The sequence below is a fragment of the Schistocerca nitens genome, chromosome 2 (assembly GCF_023898315.1).
Source record: "Schistocerca nitens isolate TAMUIC-IGC-003100 chromosome 2, iqSchNite1.1, whole genome shotgun sequence".
In the NCBI taxonomy this organism is placed as follows: Eukaryota; Metazoa; Arthropoda; class Insecta; order Orthoptera; family Acrididae; genus Schistocerca; species Schistocerca nitens.
In genome coordinates, this window is record NC_064615.1 from 853,862,956 (window position 1) to 853,872,010 (window position 9,055).

Sequence of the window (9,055 nt, forward strand, 5' to 3'; positions counted from 1 at the left end):
GCTTGCCCCATCTTGGCTGCCAGCAATCAGAGCCCAACAGACCGCACTGTCAACACGAGGCACTAGCGCTACCGGCGAGTAACTGCCGGCGCGCGGCCGACGTCCAGTAGATGGTAAACAACAGCAAACTTCTCATTCGACGGTGGCCACCAATCATGGTTCAAATGGTTCAAATGGCTCTGAGCACTATGGGACTCAACTGCTGAGGTCATTAGTCCCCTAGAACTTAGAACTAGTTAAACCTAACTAACCTAAGGACATCACAAACATCCATGCCCGAGGCAGGATTCGAACCTGCGACCGTAGCGGTCTTGCGGTTCCAGACTGCAGCGCCTTTAACCGCACGGCCACTTCGGCCGGCCACCACCAATCATGGCACATAACACAAGAGCCAATGGACAACAGAGGTCACGTTCTCCCTCCACCGCAATAACCTATTAAAATAAAGTTCCCTCTCCTTCTTCCGTAAGTGACCAATAAACTAACAACCTTTTTAAAGTTATGACGTCATGGCATGCGCAGTGAACACGAACAACAAAATATAAAGGACACTGCATAGCTAGAACGCACCATTAGACCCAGAAGAAGGCCGCTGCAATCGTGGCCGAAACGTTGGCTTTTCTATAGCAGCAGTAGCTTTTACATGATGACGCGGTACCAAACCCAGAAAACTTTTGTGTCGACTGACTCTGGCCGCGGAAGCCTACGCAATTATAACAGCCTTACTTGCTAATCCTGGGTTCCAGTCCATGTGTTGCACACACTTTTAATGTAGCAGAGTGAAGAATTCATTCTGGAACTATCCCGCTGGCTATAGCTAAGCCATGTCTCCGCAATTTCCTTTCTTCCTGCAACCTTACCAGGCAACTTTCGTGAAGTTTGGAAGGTAGCATACTGACAGACGAAAGCTACGAGGACTGATTGTGAGCCGTGTGTCAGTTGGGGGAGTACTTGTTGTGAAGGACCATGGTCCTGAGTTCGAGTCCCAGTGTGGCAGTTTAAGCTGCCAAGAAGTTTCACATCAGCACAAACATTCCGCTTCAGAGTGAAAATTCGTTCCAGGAAACACCCTTCAGGCGGTCTCCTCTATATCCTTTATTCCAGGCATGCCAGTCCTGCAAGTTTGCGGATCTCTTTTGAAGTTTTGGTGGTAGGGTACTGGGTACTGGTGTAAGTGAAGCTGTGAGAAGGGTTGTGAGTCATACTTTGGTACCTTGAGTGAGGTGGCGCAGTGGTTAGCACACTGGACTCGCATTCTGGAGGACGACAGTTCAAAAATGGAACTGGCCATCCTAAATTAGGTTTTCCATGATTTCCCTAAATCGCTTCAGGCAAATTCTGGGATGGTTCCTTAGAATGGACATGGCAAACTTCCTTCTCCATCTTTATCAACTCTGATGGGACCAATGACCTCGCTGTTTGGTCCCCTCCTACAAATCAACCAACTTGGGTAGCCCAGTGAGCAGAGCATTTGCCCACCAAAGGCAACGTTTCTGAGTTCAAGTCCCAGTTCAGTACACATTTTTCATCAGTCAGGGCGTGTTTACTCGAGATAAATTCCGTACTTTCTCTCTCTCTCTTTTTATTGTGTTGACCTCAAATGTAGGCATTTTCTAGTGGTTCGCCATGCCATGTTATAAGATGATTTGCGCTTTCTGCAGCACAGGTTCATTACTTAGCTTAACACTGGCTAGCATGTGACTCACACCTGATACCTGTCAGCCTTTGGCTTAAACTATTATTTGTTATCATTCCACGTCATGCTGTGTTGCTTTCTTGTCCATATTACGTTATTAGTTATGCTGTTTTTCCTTATTTCTTTGTTAATGCATATTGGAATGCCATTACTTTCTGTTATACCCACATTTATTCTGAATTTTATTCGGCATTTGTACATGCTTGTACCTTAGTTCTGTAAGGTGTCAAATAATAACACACCATACGTTGAATTCCTGAATGAATTCTGGTTAACTTGGTATGCCACACGTCACAGCTATATGAAACTGAACGAATTTTATTAATATGCAGATGTATTAAACAGTCGACCGGTGTGGCCGAGAGGTTCTAGGCGCTACAGTCTGGAACCGCGTGACCGCTACGGTCGGAGGTTCGAATCCTGCCTCGGGCATGGATGTCTGTGCTGTCCTTAGGTTAGTTAGGTTTAATTAGTTCTAAATTCTAGGCGACTGATGACCTCAGAAGTTAAGTCGCATGGTGCTCAGAGCCATTTGTATTAAACAAGCCAGCATTTCATGAATACAAAGCGCTAACACTCACACTAGTAATTGCATGCAAGTAATTACCCTGACCCGAGCTACGAGAAGCAGTTCTGGGAGAAGGAAGGTTTATGATGGCACACCACACCATCCCGTATGAGACTAAACACACAGTGGGAAATCTAGTGGGCACAATGAGACACCTGAGTCACTGCGTAGGCCGCCAGAAAAAGCAGCCCTTCTCCCTACTTTTAACGATGACCCTTCGGAAGGCCTTTCTGCAGAAACATGGAGGGAGATTCCAGATAAAACGTCCGGAGAAACTCAACTCAAGACTTTGGTGACCAATTGTAGCCACCTGCATTAAAACTTGCATGAAAGCAAAAGCCGTTTATCTCAGTACTACGTACCAGAAGCTAAACTTCGCCCTATGATAGAAACGACGCCTGTGATAGGCTACAAAATCTCTAAGAGGTCGAGTTAAAAAAAGTACGAACTCCCTGATTGGCCAGAAAGAAAACGTGTGGCCACCAGCTTTGATACAGCCAAATTGCACACAGGGTAATTGGCTTCTTCTCTTGCAGAAATCGTCGAGTGTTAGAGCAAGGCGACTCACGCTGTGCTGAGACGATTGCGAGAGCCATGATATGAACACGTGTTCACAGGCTCGTCTTAACTTGTAATGAGTTAAACTGTAAAGTCTCCTAGTATGGGCCGGCCGGTGTGGCCGAGCGGTTCTAGGCGCTTCAGTCTGGAACCGCGCGACCGCTACGGTCGCAGGTTCGAATCCTACCTCGGGCATGGATGTGTGTGATGTCCTTAGGTTAGTATCATTTAAGTGGTTCTAAGTTCTAGGGGAATGATGACCTTAGATGTTAAGTCCCATAGTCCTCAGAGCCATTTGAATCATTTTTCCTGGTATGGAGAATCGCACCAAGCATTGACAGTTAATGCTTGCAAGTGATTTGAGGGCAATGACATATGCACTATTCCAGCCAAATAGCATTAACCAACCTAGGGAATATCTAGGAGTCTCGGCTTCACCGAAGACGTAGGAAATGTATCCGACTGGTGTTTAACAATCAAGAGAGATTTAGAGTAGATGCTCATGATCACAGCTCACACCGACAGCCACCACTGTCATCGCCGACGCAAGTAAACACACGTGCCCACGCCACATCAGCAACTGATATTCAATTGACACTCAGAACTGCGGTCATCTCTGTATCTTGCATATTTTTCTTTGTGCATTCCACCATGTCTTTAAATAAACGTATTCGCGATTATGGGGCCTAACTGAAGCAGAAACGCAAGATGTCCGACTTAACGAAAAGGACTGGTCAGCCACTTTAGAGTTACGAATTGTTTTAATTGTGTACTTCTTTTTGATTGCTCTTTACTGAGCCCCATTCAGTTTTGGGTACTTTCATTGTGCATTTTAATGTAATTGCCAACGCCCTTGCCTTAGTGGTAACATCGGTTCCCGTCAGATTACCGAAGTTAAACACTGTCGGAATGGGCCACCACTTGGATGGGCGACCATCGGGTCTGCCGAACACTGTTGCCAAGCGGGGTGCACTCAGCCCTTGTGAGGCATACGAAGGATCTACTTAATTGAGAAGTAGCGGCTCCAGTGTCGTAAACTGACATATGGCTGGGAGAGCGCTGTGCTGACCTCATGCCCTCCATATCCACATCCAATGACGCCTGTGGGCTGAGGGTGACACAGCGGCCGGTTGGTACTGTTGGATCCTCATGGCCTGTTAGGACAGAGCTATTTTAGCATATTTTATATCTCTGGCCCCAATTGTATTTAATTTGCTTGTATTTTTGTCGACCCCTAGACATAGTCATCAGCACTTTTACCATTAAAGAAACTTATAATCGTTAAGAGTTTCGCTTCACAGGTGTGAAAACCCAGTATAATATTTTATCATCCTGTATGTAATTTTACTGGCTCAAATGGCTCTGAGCTCTATGGGACTTAACATCTGTGGTCATCAGTCCCCTAGAACTTATAACTACTTAAACCTAACTAACCTAAGGACATTACACACATCCATGCCCGAAGCAGGATTCGAACCTGCGACCGTTGCGGCCACGCGGTTCCAAACTGAAGCGCCTAGAACCGCAAGGCCACACCGGCCAGCTAATTTTACTAACATTGCTATGTCATGAAGTCATACTTAGAGTAAAGATAAACCTTAATAACGAAAATCTAAGATTTTCATTTTTTACTGACATATAGTTATGTCTGAACTCATGCACTAATTTCTGTCAGCGATAATGTTTCCTTTACAAGGAGTGCATTGGCGACGTTGAGATCATTCTCTAATTTTATCATTGTCCATACTGCTGCTCTCTTCTGAACTGTCCATGTGTGAGATGGTATCTTCCTACATTGCAGGCCATAGGTTCAACACCAAATTCCTAAACACTCACAGAGCGTCCTTGCGCAGCTGTGGTGGGAAGATAGATCAGAAACAGTCACTTAGTTTAACAATGGGATATCGCGTAATTTCTACCTAATGTCCAACGATGGCTTTACTTCTGTCGACTGCATGCACTACCAGCGGCTGTTCTGGGTTTGTTGGTTGGTTGGTTTGGGGGAGGGGACGACACAGCGGGGCCATCTATCCTATCGGTTTAAGGAAGGATCGGAAATGAAATCGGCTGTGCGCCTTCAAGGGAACCATCCAGGCATTTGCCTGAAGCAATTTAGGGAAATCACGGAAAACCTAAATCAGGATGGCTGGACGCGAATGTGAACCGTCGTCCTCCCGAATGCAAGTCTAGTGTGTTAACCACTGCGCCACTTTGCTCGGTGCAATTTTGAGACAATAGGCATTGTTCCAAAGAAGTGATTGAAAGGTCTTTTCGCAGCCACAATTTTGTATGTTATTTGAGTTCCCCCTACGGTAGATGTTTTCCTAGTACTTCTTTGGTCACGAACATGATGTCCTGTTATTGCTAGGTAGGCCATTTTTTAAGCATTTTATCCGATTTTTCAGTTCCTAATGCTAATATTTAATTTAAAAAAAAATTCTTAGTTGTTTTCATGGAGTAGGTTACAACTGTTGTTTTACTTCAGATTTCAAATAGGTCTGACGATAGGGTCCAAGACCCTAGACCTGGCTCTGTTCCTCCCTGAGATCCACAGTACAGTGGACAATGGCGCTCAGGTTGATGCTGTATTCCTTGATTTCAACAAGGCATTAGACACCGTCCGGCATTGCCGTTTAACGAAAAAAATACGAGTTTACGGAGTATTGGAGCAGACTTGCTACTGGATTCAAGACTTTCTTGCAGATACAACTCAACATGTCACTCATAACGGAACGACATCGACAGATGGAAAGGTAATATGCGGAGTACCACGGAAGCGTTGCTGTTTACAATTATAAATGATCTAGTGGAAAGTGTCGGATGCTCTTTAAGGCTATTCGCACATGATGCAGTTATCTATACCAAAGTAGCAACGCCAGAAGATAGTAAGAATTTGCAGAAGGAGCTGCAGAGAATTGGTGAATGTTTCAGGCTCTGGCAGTTGACCCTGGACGTAAATAAATGTAACACAGCGTTCGCTGTAAAATATCAAGGCGTAACTATGCAGAGCCTCCCTAAAGCGGAATGACCACATAAAACAGACAGTGGGAAAAGCAGACACCAGACTCAGATTCATCAGCAGAATCTTAAGGAAATGTAACTCGTGCACAAAAGAAGTGGCTTCTAAGGCGCTTGTTCACCCGATTCTTGAGTTTGTTCTTCTATATGGGATCCCTTTAAGCAGGTTGACAGAGGAGATAGAGAAGATCCAAGAACAGCTGCACGTTTCGTCACGGGATCGTTTAGCTGGCGAGAGTGCAAGATGTTAAACAGACTCCACTAACAGACGTTACAAGAGAAACTATGTGCATCTCAGAGAGATTTACTATTGTAATTTCAGGACAGAACTTTTCAGGAGAGTCGGACAACACATTGCTTCCCCCCACATACATCTCGCATATTGTGCATGGGGGCTTAATTAAAATATAATGCAAATAATTTTAATTTTTGGTAGCTGTATGTCCGATTACGCTATGTCTCGTAAACGGTTGGCCCTGACTAGTATTATTACGCTATCTGACTACATAGAACAATAACAAAGAATGAAATGGAAATTTTCATTAACACAATTAATTAATTAATTCCCCAGCAACTATAAAACCTACGAAACCAAAGCACAAGTATAACTGTTCTGTGTGTGGAAGTATGACTCAACGTACGCATCTGGCACGGTTCTTCTTCAACAACACAAGAAATTTTAAATATCATTTATACTGAATTAATTAAAGGAAATAGAAATACCATAATTACTCAAGAAAACCAGAATTACACTCTAATCCCAGAACACAAGCCAGATGCTTTGTTGACTGAACCTGTAATGAAGCATTATTTACGACATTAAATAATGAAAAATAAATCAAGTTTCGTTACCTTCATATATTGACCAAAATCACTCTAATCATTACAATATACACTCCTGGAAATTGAAATAAGAACACCGTGAATTCATTGTCCCAGGAAGGGGAAACTTTATTGACACATTCCTGGGGTCAGATACATCACATGATCACACTGACAGAACCACAGGCACATAGACACAGGCAACAGAGCATGCACAATGTCGGCACTAGTACAGTGTATATCCACCTTTCGCAGCAATGCAGGCTGCTATTCTCCCATGGAGACGATCGTAGAGATGCTGGATGTAGTCCTGTGGAACGGCTTGCCATGCCATTTCCACCTGGCGCCTCAGTTGGACCAGCGTTCGTGCTGGACGTGCAGACCGCGTGAGACGACGCTTCATCCAGTCCCAAACATGCTCAATGGGGGACAGATCCGGAGATCTTGCTGGCCAGGGTAGTTGACTTACACCTTCTAGAGCACGTTGGGTGGCACGGGATACATGCGGACGTGCATTGTCCTGTTGGAACAGCAAGTTCCCTTGCCGGTCTAGGAATGGTAGAACGATGGGTTCGATGACGGTTTGGATGTACCGTGCACTATTCAGTGTCCCCTCGACGATCACCAGTGGTGTACGGCCAGTGTAGGAGATCGCTCCCCACACCATGATGCCGGGTGTTGGCCCTGTGTGCCTCGGTCGTATGCAGTCCTGATTGTGGCGCTCACCTGCACGGCGCCAAACACGCATACGACCATCATTGGCACCAAGGCAGAAGCGACTCTCATCGCTGAAGACGACACGTCTCCATTCGTCCCTCCATTCACGCCTGTCGCGACACCACTGGAGGCGGGCTGCACGATGTTGGGGCGTGAGCGGAAAACGGCCTAACGGTGTGCGGGACCGTAGCCCAGCTTCATGGAGACGGTTGCGAATGGTCCTCGCCGATACCCCAGGAGCAACAGTGTCCCTAATTTGCTGGGAAGTGGCGGTGCGGTCCCCTACGGCACTGCGTAGGATCCTACGGTCTTGGCGTGCATCCGTGCGTCGCTGCGGTCCGGTCCCAGGTCGACGGGCACGTGCACCTTCCGCCGACCACTGGCGACAACATCGATGTACTGTGGAGACCTCACGCCCCACGTGTTGAGCAATTCGGCGATACGTCCACCCGGCCTCCCGCATGCCCACTATACGCCCTCGCCCAAAGTCCGTCAACTGCACATACGGTTCACGTCCACGCTGTCGCGGCATGCTACCAGTGTTAAAGACTGCGATGGAGCTCCGTATGCCACGGCAAACTGGCTGACACTGACGGCGGCGGTGCACAAATGCTGCGCAGCTAGCGCCATTCGACGGCCAACACCGCGGTTCCTGGTGTGTCCGCTGTGCCGTGCGTGTGATCATTGCTTGTACAGCCCTCTCGCAGTGTCCGGAGCAAGTATGGTGGGTCTGACACACCGGTGTCAATGTGTTCTTTTTTCCATTTCCAGGAGTGTATCTCCACACCGACTCGCTACTATCACATCTCAACAAGAACTTTTCAGTATCACATCTCAGCAAGCACTCCCTACTAGCACATCTCAACAAACACTCTCTGCTACGAGTTCTTAACAAGCACTGACTACCACGAGCTCTCCCCAAGCACTGCCCACTACGACATCTCAATAATCACTGCCAGTGGAGGCGGCGGAACAATGCTCTCTAGCGCGATCTCTGGCGCTGTGGCTCAGTGTAGCCACCTTTCATATGCCCTTCCTCCACGGGCTAGAATTTGATGGTATTTTTGCCAGCAATGGTGGTGAAAATACCACCAAATTCGTAAAAAAAATACAGACAAAAATAAAAGATAATATTAATGCGTAAATATCATATAACTAGAAAAAATTTTGGCTTTGCACTGACCTTTCAATAACCTAATATATAGAATACAGTAAGCAATACAAATTCTTTCATACATGTGACTTTACATAATAGTTTACACAAGTATTATGTGGTTAAACAGTTCAATCAATAGCGTCAGCAATGACGAATATGTGCAGGTAAGAGTCTCATAACTTTTCACAAACAGTAATACACAAAAAAATCAGTTTATACAAATATTCACATAAACGCTTTCCATAGCTCAAGAATAAGCAGTTGACAGTTCCAGCAGTAGCACCCAGGAATGGTCAACAGGTGCAAATACCAACAAGTGACATTTTTTCAGTAGAAACAGTCCATCAGTGGCACACAGTAATGTTGAATAGGTGCAGACACCAACAAGTAACACCATTTCAGTATAAGCAGTTCCATTAGTGGCACCAGCAATGTTGAGCAGGTGCACACAGCAACAGGTGACATCTTTTCAGTAGAAGCAGTCCATCAGTGGCACCCAGCAATGTTGAATAGGTGCAGA